The 14,416-nt window shown below is 36.5% G+C and overlaps 1 pseudogene; it reads left to right on the plus strand.

Annotated features, from left to right (window-relative positions):
- Positions 1-4,391: 4,391 nt before the first annotated feature.
- The window catches only part of LOC112835459 (signal recognition particle receptor subunit alpha pseudogene), a 96,673-nt pseudogene continuing 86,648 nt past the window's right edge, over positions 4,392-14,416 (plus strand).

Below are 14,416 nucleotides of genomic sequence, written 5' to 3' on the forward strand. Positions count from 1 at the left end.
AGAGGCTGTGAGAAGTGAAGGATGAGAAAACCATCAACGGCAAGTGCTCGTGAAAAGTCAAATAAGATGGAGGTCATTAAGTGACATTAACTCAACCAGTTTTGGTGGAATAGGTGAAAGCAAAGCCTAATTGGCATGGATGCAAACGACAATGGGAGGAGAATAGAAACAACTACTTTAAAGGGTTTTACCATAAAAAAGACAAGGTGGTAGCTCCTGGGGGACTTGGTGTCAACAGCAAAATTTTGCTTTGTGTTGTGCTTAACAAGAGAGAAATCAGCATATTTTCATGTTCATAAAAAATAAGCAGAAGAGAAAGAGCATTTCTGAAACCTAAACAAAATTGATAGAGTGTGTATTTTATTATTTATTTATTTATTGTTTGCATATAGTTGACACACAATGTTACATTAGTTTCAGGTGTACAGCATTCTGATTTGACAAATTTACACATTATGCTATGGTCACCACAATTGTAGCTACCATCTCTCCCATTACATCACTATCACAGTATCATTGACTATAATCCTTTGCTTGGCTTTTTATTCCTGTGACTTACGCATTCTAGAACTGGAGGCCTGTATCTCCCTCTCCCCTTCACCCATTTTGCCCAACTCCCATTTCCCTCCCCTCTGGCAGCCATCAGTTTGTTCTCTGTATTTATACTCCTGATTCTGCTTTTTGTTTGTTTATTCATTTTTTTTAATTTTAGATTCCATTTATGAGTGGAATCATATGGCATTTGTCTTTCTCAGTCTGACTTATTTCACTTAGCATAATACTCTCTAGGTCCATCCATGCTGTCTCAAATGGCACGATCTTATCCCTTTTTATGGCTGTGTAATATTACATATATTATATGTTGTATATATTAAACAGAGCATATCATATATTACATATATATATATATATATATCACATCTTCCTATCCTTTTGCCTAATAATGGACATTTAGGTTCCTTCCATGTCCTAGCTATTGCTAATAGTGCTACAATAAACAGGGGTGCATATATCTTTTCAAGTTAGTGTTTTTGTTTTCTAGAGGGTGTACTTTAGTTTACTAATGACAGGGGTAACACTTGTTAAGAAAATAAAAGGGGTGTTATTTAAAAAAGGGCAAAAATGCAGAAGAATTGTTAAACGTGTGATTGAAACTTCAGCAAGTTTTCTTCTGGGTGTTTCAGTGAATTATGGGGCCAACATCCAATGTGAGTGAGGATGAGGAAGTCCCTACTTAGAAAATCTAAGTAGGGACAGGAAGGCATGAAACAGTCTACTGGAAAAGTGGGAAGGAGAAAAGGCAAGGAAATCCAGCAGTAGTATTGCTGGACATCCCATTGTTGTTAGTGATTTAGTGTTTAATGTGAGCCTAGTCAGTGTGTGGGTGTGTTGTGTGTCTGTGTCTTTGTGTGTATGTTTCCTCCAAACATCTTCATCTACATGACTGCAAATGCAGAGTAAGAAAGAGTTTGATTTGACCAGAGTTATGACTTTGCTAAATGAAAATACCAAAATAAGAAAATAAGATGGGAAAAAAGAATTCAGTATACACAGGAACGATTTAATAGGAAGTCCATGAAAGGTAAAGAAGACATGACATGGTAAAAAGGAGTTATATCAGTTGATTTTTGAGCAGAGGATTGTGGATTGAGGTTCTGAGGGAGTGAGGTAAAATATAAGAGATGGTGTCTGAAATGTGAATGCCTGAAGCTGAGATAATACTTTTCTTAGTGATGACCAGGTCTATGGTATGACCTGGAATTGGAATGAGTGATTGAAGTAGTGCAGAGATCAAAATGTTTGGAGAAGTAGATACAGATTTTTATTAGCAATGACTAATAAAAGCAATATCTAGACTAGGTATGACCATCAGAATGAGTTATTGAATTAGTGAGGAGATAAAAATGTTTAGAGAGGTGGATACAGATTCCATTCAGTACCAGAAAGAGAATGCTCAGAGAAGAAATTGAAACTCCAGTGGATTTTGGTGATGGCTGAGATCCAAAGGGCACAGGCAGTGTGTAGAAGTAATACTTGCACCAAAATATCCTGACTCTTACTCCAGTGCTATAAGCGTTTGGCTTATTCCTTTGTAATCGCAGATTAATCTGAGTTACTTATTTATTTATTTATCCTGTAAGTAATCCTTAAAACAAACAAATGCCTTCCAGCAGGAATCGATATATAATTGTGGTCATATAGTTGTAGGACTATAGCCTTGGCTTAATCTGCACCTGTAATCATAAAATAAATAAAATGACATAGGTCCAGCAAATGTATTTGAGGAATTAAAACTCTGGACTTACACATGGCAAGAGAAGAAGGAAAATGAAATATGAGATCTTCATGTCAAGTGATGTGAAAGCTTACTCCTCTATGCTTACCTCAAGCTCTGCCAATGTGACAATGCACTGCCTTCAGTAAGCAGAGACCTGGAAACTGATGCTGTCATTTTTACTGTAACTGACACATTCTGCCTCACTTACAGTAATTGAGACATCAGGATGAATTCTTCCTATAAGCCCAGTGGAACTGCTTGGGAACCTGCACATCATCGAAATTTTGAAGACAGTCAGTTGGTGTTTCTATCTCAGGAAGCATCAAGACTCCAGTTCCCCAAGATAGAAACTTCAGAGCTAACCTTGACTCCTGATGTCTCCCACATATCACACAACCAATCATTCACTTACTAATCCTTCCTCATAAATATCTCTTGAGTCGGGTTTTTCCTCTCCACATTTTGCTGCCGGTGCCCTAGTTCAGGCCTTCGTTATCTCTTTCCGGGAACTTTCAACAGTCTCCTTTATAGGTAGGTATCTCTTCTACTCATCTTTTCTTCCCTGTAGTCCATACTGTGCACTGCAGTTGAGCTACTGTCTTAGAAAGCTACTTGGGCGCATGTTGATGCCTCTTTCCTTGGAACTCATGTTGAACTACTCAGGATCGTACAAGGGAGCTTAGTTAGTGAATATGAACTCTGTTTCCTGAATTCAGTTTTAAGTATCTCAATGGAGAGCTTGCTTCACTGATTTTTCTTTTTTTTTCTTTTCAGATTTTCTCATGGTGCCCGGTGTAATGGTGAGTGTAATTAAATAGGTACTTAATGCAGAGTTGGATGATTAATTGCTTTATCATAGGCAAGATTTCAGCATTTTGAGGGAATGTCAGAGTTATCTTTTTATTGGCAGCCTTCTCCTATATCTTCTTGGAAAAAGTCTTGTGCTTCCTCTATTGTGGAAGATACTAAGAACATTCTCTACTTCTTGCCAGTATTTTTAATCTATATAATTCATAAGATAGAAATGTGGTGCAACTCGGGAAATCTTTAACGGGAAAACTAGGTATACAAACTATAAATAACTGGTTAGTTCATCTCAGTGCTGTAATCTGTATTCAGATATACTATTGGAGAAGAGGAGTTCCAACTGAACATTTTATTTTCTGAAATTTGGCCAAGTATTAGCAGCCTTCCCAGAATTTAGTGCATAACCCAATGCTAAGCAATCATGAGGGCTTTCAATAGATGTACTGATTCAGGATTCTAAATAGAAGCGGTCACAGTACAACATTTTTGCATCCATGTGAAATACCATATTTTTTGCTATTTTATGGGAAACAGTCATGATAGAATACATTTTGGACAAATTCAATGGTATTTTCATATCAGAAATTGTTGACCTACTCCTTTATGTTGATGAGAAATGCAGACTGATGAATTGAAGTTGCATTATAGTAGTATATATACCTTTGGATGCTTGCATATAGAAAAGAAACAAATTCTTTTACAAACCACTTATTCTCCTCCTGAGCTACTGGACTTTTAGAGTGAGTCTGAGTAATAACTAATGTACATAATATGAATTAATATGATTGTAACAAGCTTCAATTAAATGGATTAAGTGAAAATTTCAAACCAAGATTGAATCTTACATTTTACCCTTCCATCTTTCATGATATTAAACACTAACAGGAACCAGTTTAATGTCAACATCTGTACATGAACCCCATGGAGCATACCTTTCACCATGACCGGAGGAAGACCCTCTGGGACCTGCAACCAGGAGCCCACATCCAACCTTTTACCCTCATGGGGACTCTGAAGAAAGGAAGAGCAAAGTGCATCACATTGATAAAGGGGATTAAAACACAGGCATGGAATTGGACCTAGGCTGGCAAGCATCCAGTTCAGATGTTTGCTCATGTGGCAGCCAAGGATGGACAAAACAGCCTAGCAGCATGGTGATGCCCATGAGGCTGGGAGACTTTTCCACCTTGGTATAGATGTAGGGAAAGATGTGATAGAGGCTGAGGCAATCTGGGAACGATTCAGAGCTAAGCTGCATGTGATTCTCCACCTTTGTAGTACTCACGAGGTGCAATAGCTGCTCACAATGTGTGCTGGCTTCTGCTCTGAGAGGAAAGCATTACATGGCAGTGGTCCAGCTCCAGCAGATACTCGAGCAGCTATAACCACTGCTTCTGCTCTAGGTGACCATTCATCTGTATCAACTGTTTCTGAACCTCATTGGCTAGAATCTGCTGGAGAAAGACCTGGTACATACTTTTCAGGGTGCATCTTAGCATGGCTGGCTGTGCTGGGTTGGACCCAGGGAACTCCAGAATGCTGGGCTGAGAGCCTCATCACTCAAAGCTGCTTCCTTCCTGGGTAACATCAGTCTGAAAACACAGGCCAGCAGCACCTAGGCAGTGATGAGAGTCTCTCTGGTGCATGGCTTGTGCAACTCCACCTCTGTGTGGACTGTAGGTGCTATTAAGTCTGCTGGTTTTTGAGATGCTTTGTGAGCCATTCACCAGATTTTGGCTGAAGACATGCAGCTGTTGAAGGAGAGGCAAAGCCTTGAGTTTGGGGTCACTCCTCCAACCTCCTGGTCCAATAGCAGCTGGAGATAATGATTACTGTTAATCTAATCTCCTGATATTCCTGAACTTGGGGATTTTGTGCTTCTGGCACATCATTCTTGTTGTATTCTATTATCTATCACTATCTATCTATCTATCTATCTATCTATCTATCTATCTATCTATCATCTATCTGTCATCTATCTAATAAGGCAAGGAAAACTTTCTTCAAGCCTACTGCAGTAGGCGAAAGAGATCAGAATTCAGTCTGAGTTTAACTCTGCTGAAACAATGGCAAGAATTTTGAAAAGCTGGGATGGGGTGGGGTGGGGAAATCTTAGACCATTTATTTGTGTTTGCTAATGTACCTTCCCCGAAGGAAAAGCAAACTTTCTCTTATCTTCATGACAGGAGGTAGTTTTACAGCATGGAGTACAGTGCCCACCAAGTTAGACTCCTACCTTTCCACAGAAACTTAGAAATAGGGTCTCTATCCACCTGAATGATTACATTTCAAATGGTTGGCTCCCAAGTCCTTAACAAAGACATCCCTGGCAGGTAAAAGTGGCAAGAATCTTTTAAAAATATTTACATCTTAAGGGGGAAAAGAAATAACTTACAGTTATAAATATTGTAAAGTAAATGCTCTAAGAAAAGGCAGGTCAGGGCCAAGAGCCAGAAAGGTTGGTCTAAAGTTTGGGAAAGCTGAAGGGACACCTGGGTGGCTCAGTCAGTTAAACGTTTGTCTTCAGCTCAGGTCTTGATCCTAGGGGCCTGGGATCCCAAGGAGCCTGCTTCTCTCTCTTCCTGCCACTCTCCCTTCTTGTACACTGTCTCTCTCTCTCTCTCTGAAAAATAAATAAATAAAATCTTCTTTTTTTTTTTTAAGTAAAGCTTGGGAGAGCTGAAGAAAACTTTAAGGGCAGGGCTATCTTGGTATATATATTCATAAAGCATGGCAGGATTAGTTGTAAGATTCAATTGTATGCACATGTTCTATTTGTATTGTGGATTTTCTTGCTTTCAGGATCTTTCTGAATTATTGCATATAGAACAACAACAACAAAAAAGTGTGTGATGGGAAAACCCAGAGAAACACTACTAGGATTTATTTCAGGAATCTTGTTCAAAAAGATGACATGTTGAAATAACAGAAGCAAAACAAACAAACAAAAATGAGTTTGGGTACAGATGGACCTGAATCCTCTCCACAAAATGTTCTATTTGTGTAACATTAAGCAAGATGAGTTAATTTTTCACTAAAATCTGTTTTTATTATTGTAGTTAGTACAATGCAAGGTTTTGTTTGTTTGTTTCTAGAATTTTGTTTAAAGGAAAGAAAATTAATGGTGTAGATGAATTTATAAGAAATGTTAAGCATAGATAGTCAGTAAAGCTTGTAGCTTATCATAAGCCTAACTCATAAGATGTGTTAAAAAGTAAAGATAATAAAGAATCAAGTAACTTCTGAGAAGTATAAATAATAAGTTAATAATTGGTAAGACATACTAAAGATAGAATAAAGTTCTGATGCAATGAAAATATGCATAACTTTTAGATGGAAAGTGATGGAATGAGTAAGATTCTATCATATCAAATTTGAGATGCTAGCTAGGTTCTTAAATTGGTCACCTATTGATGACATCCAGTATAGTGCCATTGTGCATCTATATGTACGCTACTCAGAAAATGCAGGAATATCCCATAACTCTATCCATAGCAGCTAACTGATGATTTGCATCCGTGGTCATGTGTCTTTCCCACACAATACTTTCTGTGAGCCTTTGGCTCAGACTTCAACTATAATCCTATTAAGTTGCACATCATCAGCTGGTCAGTGTGAAATATGCAGAGAAAAAGACAGTACATAAGAACTTTGCATGACCTTACCTTCAGATCTGCCCACTTGGTCTATATGAAATCTGTTAACATATCTCATTTATTTTACTGTTTCTTCACTAGCTGTTTTACATTGAATTAATTAACCATATAACTTGAGCATTTTAATTTTGTCCATGAATCTGGTCTGTTCCTATGGTATATCTTATGTGTGAGCCACCATTGTGTCCAAGTTGTTTTCCACATGACAATTATTATACATAAAATGCCTAGCATAGGGGATGGTCTACTGTTGATGCTTAATAAATGATTGTTAACCCATAGGATAATTTTGAGACTTAGTATCTTATAGTTATATTCTTATCTAAGTAAGTGGTTATTTAAAATGGGGCAGTTTTGCCCTCCAAGGAATATTTGAGTGTCTGGAGACACTAGATTTTCACTACAAAGGGGATGCTAGTAGCATTTAGTGGGTAAAGATCAGGGATACTGTTAAACAGCCTACAATGCACAATATAGTATCCCAACATAAAATATTATCAAACCCAAGTGCTAGTATTAGTGTGGTTGATAAATCCCTATCTAGAATTATCATGCTCCCTCATCTGCACTGAAAGTTTTGAGATCAGTCTAGACATAGAAATTTATGTTTTAGTTAATAAATTCTACTTCAAGAAATGTACTTATTTCAAAAGGACTTTGAAATGATCTCCTTTATGCAATTGCCCCAGTCACTATTTAATACGCTAAGATACTAAATGTTACCACAGTGGGACTGCATCACAGAGATTTCAATTCAATACTAAATATTTATTATGAAAAAAAACTGATAAGTATCTGGTCTCAACTTTTTCTCAAATATTGCTAACTTGTGTTATACTAACTGGCCAAAAGCAGTCAAAAAGGCAAGATTTAGTAGAGACTAAAAAATAATTGCCAACTTAATCCAGCCTCAGATAAGATTCTTTGTCATCATAACCAAGTTTATCTTTTCAATATTTAAAGATAAGGAGTAACAGGAGGAGGAAAGACTAATTGTTCCCTTAATTTTATGTTAGAGTTAGACAATTTTAAACAGGCAATATTGGTTTCTCAGCATTTTCTCTATTTGGCATTTTGCACTTTATTGTCCAATTCCCATTATTAAGTTTATATTTTATATTGAGAAAAGCACAATATCCTTTGGCTATAGTGTGATGTATATGAGGGGGTAGGCAAACTAAAAAGTAAATAATAACAATTTGGATTATCAGAAATCAAGTTCTACTTTCTGGTTTCTTTTTTCTGGAAACCTGCCCCTGGTCAACATGAGAATGGATTGATCCATCCATCTATTATCTGGACCAACAGAAGCTGCATGTGAAGTGAGGGCAGTCAAATATTTTGAGTTTGTGTGGGAGCAAGTGGGTACAGTGATTCCAAACTGTCTCCTTATGACAAGTACTTCGCACAATGTGTGGAACAGTCTAGCCAATCTCCGTTCTCATCTGATTATGCAGAACACAGAACAAAACCAAAAAATATACATATTTAATAAAGAATGTTTTCCAATATTCTAAAATAATTAGTAGAGCCTGTGATAATAAGGCTGTCCAAGAGATGTTAGAGAATCAATATTTATAAAGCTGTCTTCACTTGAGATTTAAGGTGGGGAAGGGTCTGATTGATAAATAAGTTATTGAAGTCTTTCCTCTGATAACTACAGAATCAGCATTTAATCTCTCCTCTGTGTTTCATTAAGGTTGAAGCCTATCCACACTCCATTATACTTCCCTTACTGTTTCTGGGGCTTTATTCCCAACCCAATTCATGACACATCTCACTTCATCTCAATGCTCTCTTCTTTCAGATCTTACTAGTTCTTCAAGTTTGAACTCAAGCTATATTGATCGCTGCAGTGCAGCTCAGCCCAGACTGACTCCTCTTTGTCTGAACTATCAAAGGACATTGGTTTGAACCATTCATATCTTTAAAATTTTAAACAAACTATGCATTTTTCTTCCTTATGAGATTACATACTCTCTAGCATGAATCAGGCTCCATACCATAAAATGTTCAAATGCATTATTTCTGATATGAAAGATTCTCTGCAGTATAGGCCTACTCACATTCCACCAAAGTCGTTGTGTAGATTAATTAACGCTAATATTTGCAAATGTACCTTGCCTGATGTTTACCACAAAGGTGCATGAGAACAAAATACATTTTCATGTGTATATATATGTGGAGCAGATAGGGGAGACAGAGCAAGAAGAAAATAGAATGGTCCAGGATGGAGAAGTTCCTGGTAGAGCTGAAGAGATACAGAGAGACAGAGATAGATAGATATAGAAATGAGAGACAGAGAGGAAAAGAGAGAGAAATGCTCTGGTTCCACCATTCCAAAGGGAAATACTTTTGTCCTTTTAAACTTGAAAGGAGAAAAGAAGCAACAAGTAACTATTTTTCCCCAGGCAAAAAGAGACCTTCTCAGTCATTTTCCACTCCACAAGGAAAGGGGAGAATTAGTGCATTCTTCTGCTTCTGTGATGGGGAGTAGGGGAAAACAAAGAGACTCTTCCCCAGCACAGGGCAGAGAAACTGCACCAAGTAAATGCATGCCAAGATGGCACAGCAGTGCCCAAAAATTTCAGTGAAGACTCAAGAGAGAAAATGGGGGCATGCGGAGCAGTGGTGTTATAGAATTAAGGTGACTCAGATGGTGAGTTCAGTCATTCACTATGCTAATTGCTGCAGAAAAAAACTGGAGAGTCAGCCAGGATTCTGGTGGGGAAAAAAATGGAACTCAGAGTAGTTCAGTTTTCAGTAATTATTCTCCTATGTGTTTGGCCAAACAATGCATCATTTTGGGATGACTCATATCACATTGACTGTCCATCCCCAGGCTGATTGCCAAGAAAGCATCTGTACTGTATATGTAAGTTAGAGTTATTTAATAATAATTATATCTAATTTTTCATCTTCATGTCTGAACAGCTTTAAAGTTTCTAATGCTGCCCACCCATATTTCTTACCCATCTTGTTTTGAACCCCCATATGAATATTTAAAGAGGTTTTGTGTAAAAGAGAGGGAACCTTAGTAGAATCTTTATCCATTCCCTTCACTTTCAGTATTAATTAACATCACTAAGTGTGCTTCTTTTGTATTTTCTGTTATGGTAGTACTTAGCAAAATGTAGCTTTATGTGCGAAAGTGATTATTAGGATATGTAAAAATGTCATCAAGTATATTTTCCAACTCTCAAGGTTAGGACACTCGGTCAATTTGAAATGCTGAGGATCTATGAAAAAGTCACATGATGATGGTTTACTGGTTTAGGGACTTCTAGGTTATCATTTTGAAATTTTTTGAAGGTATATATGGTGCCATATTCACTTTTGAATTTTATTTTGAATGTAGATCCAGCACCAACATATATAAATTCTCAGTAAATATTTGTTAAATTGGATGGAACTTGAGCATGAATACTTACTGTGACTAGAAAATATTACCCCAGGAGTTTTGTTCTCAGTGGATGATTGTGTCCAAGTCAGAACTGTGGAATCTGGTTTCATCTGGCCTTATCTTGGGACATAAACTTAACAGTGATTTTGTCTGTGTATGGTTGGGGCAGGGAGAGGGAGGAAAAGTAAAGATAGGCATATCAAAATCTCAAAGGTATGCCTTCTACTCTCCCTCTACCTTTCAATCCAGAGAGTGTCTAAATTAGACATACTTGGTGTTTATATCAGAAACACTGTTACGCTGAACACAAATACAGAGTTAAGGAACCTAAGCAGATAGTTAAGTTTCCCTCTTATGCATTGTCTAATGTAGCATTATTGCATTAATGCAGATATATTTGTAATTTGTCTAATAGAATTCTGAAAACAATATTAAGTTTAAATGGTAGGGTTATATTTATTATAGAGTAGTTGGCAATCTATCAGATGCTAAGAAGGCAATTATGATTTGTGGACTTATGTCAGTTACCTACTACTACATAATTAACTGCCTTAAAATTTACTGGTTGACTGCACTCCAGAAGGCATTTCTTGAGTCTGTCATTCGGATGGCAGCTGACAACTAGTCACCTAAATGCTCCAGTGGGACACTTGGACATTGGGCAGCTGGTTTTCTCACCCTTTCTATGTAGTATCCTGGCCTCTCCATGTCACCTCTCTATTATAGCTAAACTATTTACATGGGAACAAAAAGATTTCAATAGCCCAAAAATGAAAGCTGCCAAGTCTTCTTTAAGTTTAGAAATTAAATTGACCGTGTCCATCACTACCTCTAATTGGTTAAATCAAGTCACTGGGTCATCCAACAAATCACTCCAGAAGGGAACCAAACATTGGGGTAAATTCTAGTTATGACAGTTTACTGGGGGGCATGTTAGGAAAACAGACACCATGGGGATCATTCAAGACTCTTTTTCCGAGTATCTCTGAGAATGGGCAATGTTTTGAAAGGTGGAAAAGAAATAGCATATGGTTTAAGAAGCAAGACAATTAACTACAAATATGTGATTACTTTTCCTGCACAGGATCCATTCCCCTTGCAGTCTAATGTACAGGCATACTTAGTTTTACTTCAATTTATAACATTTTTCATATACTGTGTTTTTTTACAAATTGAAGTCTTATGGCCACTGTGCATTAAGGAAGTCTATCAGCACCATTTCCAAAAGCATTTGCTCACTTTGGGTGTCACATTTTGGTAATTCTCACAATATTTCAAACTTTTCCTTATTACTAGATTTGTCACAGTGACTATGACTCACTGATAGCTCAAGGATGATCAGCATTTTTTATCAATAAAGTATTTTTTAAATTAAGATATGTAGACTTTTTTAAGACATAATGCTACTGCACACTTAGTAGACTATATTATAGTGTAAATACGACTTTTATATGCACTGGGAAACCAAAAAATTCATTTGACTCACTCAATTGTGATATTTGCTTTATTTCAGTGGTCTGCAACTGAACTTGCAATATCTCCGAGGTATGCCTATATTCTAATTTTCATGAAATACCATACGTTCCACGCCAAAGCAATTTTTTCCCTCTACTCCTTGGTAATGGTTTTTATGGAAATGGTGCTAACATATTTTCTTTTTCTGAGTTCCGAAACAAATGTTAGAGGATAACATTGAAACCACCCACTCAATGTGGTGTAAATGATGACCCTACAAGATATGGAAGTTATGTTGAAGACACTTACTCCCACGCAGAATCCACCAAAGGGACGTCACATGCTCAGACTCAGTACAAAATGTGGCACCCAGCTAGAAATGATTTTCATGGATAGGCAAAGAATAAGATGAGGTTATTTTTCCATGACAAAGTAGACAGCATTTTCAAAAAAGGGAATTGAGGTATTGGGAAGCAACATGAAGCCATGCATGAGGCACACATGATAAATGTAGTTTAGAGCAAATATGTGGGGTTGATAAAGGTGAAGGGACACCACCCAAAAATAGAGAAAATTGATACCCCACTTCCTCTCTGCCTGTCTGAAATAATAATAATAATAAAATTATATATAATATTATTCAATATTATAATTATAACTATATTATTGTATGATATAATATATAATGTAATATATAATATAATTATAATGTATAATATGTAATGTACAATTACATATTATATATACTATATATACAATATATTATATATACTATATATACAATATATTATTTATAATATATAACATATACTATAATAATATATAATATATAGTATAATAATAATAATTATTATTATTTTGAGAACAATATTCCTACAGCTTGTGTTGTACCAGGGGAGCAGAAAAGAGAGCAATAGAGTTGGCAATTAGGTGAATGCTGACAATGATGGAACCTTTCAGTTTCTTCAAAGAAGAGTTCCATCCCCTAATTTGAGTCGTGTGTGTGTGTGTGTGTCTGTGTGTGTGTGTGACATACATCCTGTCTGAATCCTTATTTTGCAGTCCCATGCCTCTCCCTAACCTCTGCTGAAGCAGGTGTGCTGTGCCTCTCTGGTTTGCTTTCTCCAGAGAATTTGCCTCTGGTCTTTTAGGTGGGGAGTTATTTGGAAGTGAGTTCAGTAGGTGGGAGAGGTGAGGATAGTTGCCCGGATGCTTCTGGTACAGGAGCAGCAGACCAGTTTCCCACAGCCCACTTACTTTCCCACTGTTCTGGAAGAAAAGCGTCAACTAGTCTTGCTACTTTCAAACCCCTGCCCTGTCTCTGCCCTCTGTGGGGCCAGTGTGTGTAAAAGCTGAGTTTCTAAAGAGGATTTGTGGAACAAAGGGACTTAGTTCACACTGTTTCTGCCTACACAGCCAATCAAATTGTGCCTTTCTTCACATTCTGAAGTCAGTTATCACTCTTCTACCTGAATTACTTAATCCAAAAAATAGAGAAATATTTTTGTCCAATGTGATTATTTCCTTTGATGCTTAACACCTTTTTCATTTCTAAGTACCCTTTCAGTGGGTTTTTGGAAAGGATAAATGATGAACACTCATGTGTAAGTCAGAGATTTTAGCTGTTATTGTTCTTTTTTTGCTATATGCTCTTGAGATGGTTTCAGAAATTTGAAAAGTTAACTCCAGTAAACTAAAAATAAAAATCATAGGCTTTTTTCTGGTTGAACATTCATTCAAACTTCTTTGGCAGCTTACTTCTGAAAGTGATTCCAGTTAAATTTTTTTCCTCTACAAAATCTTTTATAAGAAACAGGTTATTAGAAGAAAATAATCTAATATTGATCACTACTCAGTAGTTTTTATTTAATAGAAAACACTACCAAGAAGAGTGTAACATTTTCTTTAAAGATTTTTTTTTTTTATTTGAGAGAGAATGAGAGAGAGAGTGCACGAGAGGAGAGAGAGCATGAACAGGGATAGGGGCAGGACCCTGAGATCATGACCTAAGCCAAAGGCAGACTCTAAACCGACTGAGCCACCCAAGTGCTCCAGACTGTAACATTTTCTTATAATATTTTTATTACTCACTATCTTTTAATTAAATGAAAAGTAAGACGCTGATCTAGAAACCACTTTATTAAATGCTCTAAAAAACCAATACTCTAAAAATACTACCAAATCATTAGCACTGGGAGATTATCTGATAATTCCTAACCTCTTCTCTTATATTTACTTCAAGTCTTAGACTTAGATTGGTATTATTGCTATATCTTATGGTCTTAAATTATGCTATTTTGGCTGATGATGGAAAATTTTATTGCAGAAATCCTCATGTGAACAGCTAAAATAATTGTTTCAGTACTGTAAGAAAAAATAGCTTAATATCAGTGAACAAAAAATTGAATATTATTTAGATGAGATGCTTTCTTATGTTAAAATAAACATTACAAAGTATTTTTATATAATAGCTAAGTTCATTTATATACTCAATATGTAGTTCTACTAACCACAAAATGACAGCAACAACAAAACTCTTGTAGCACCCATCTGGGGTTCTTTTATGGAAATGGAAGTGAAAACGCTATGACTCCAGGTAATCGAGCTATTTCAAAACTTTCTCTCCATCCTAACAAATTATGAAACTGGTTCACATGTACTCAAATTGCTCACACATAATTGAAAAAGTATCATTGCCTTTGTACTAGGCCAAAATTTCTTAATTGTTATAAGAAAATATCACTTTTGTTGCCTTTATGTGACTAGATGCTGAACATAGGTAGGTTTTGGACTAGAGTTAAGAAATTTGGTTCAAGG

This window comes from Callorhinus ursinus, unplaced genomic scaffold, assembly GCF_003265705.2.
Source record: "Callorhinus ursinus isolate GAN/ISIS: 27379988/994484 unplaced genomic scaffold, GSC_fseal_2.0 scaffold4, whole genome shotgun sequence".
Lineage (NCBI taxonomy): Eukaryota > Metazoa > Chordata > Mammalia > Carnivora > Otariidae > Callorhinus > Callorhinus ursinus.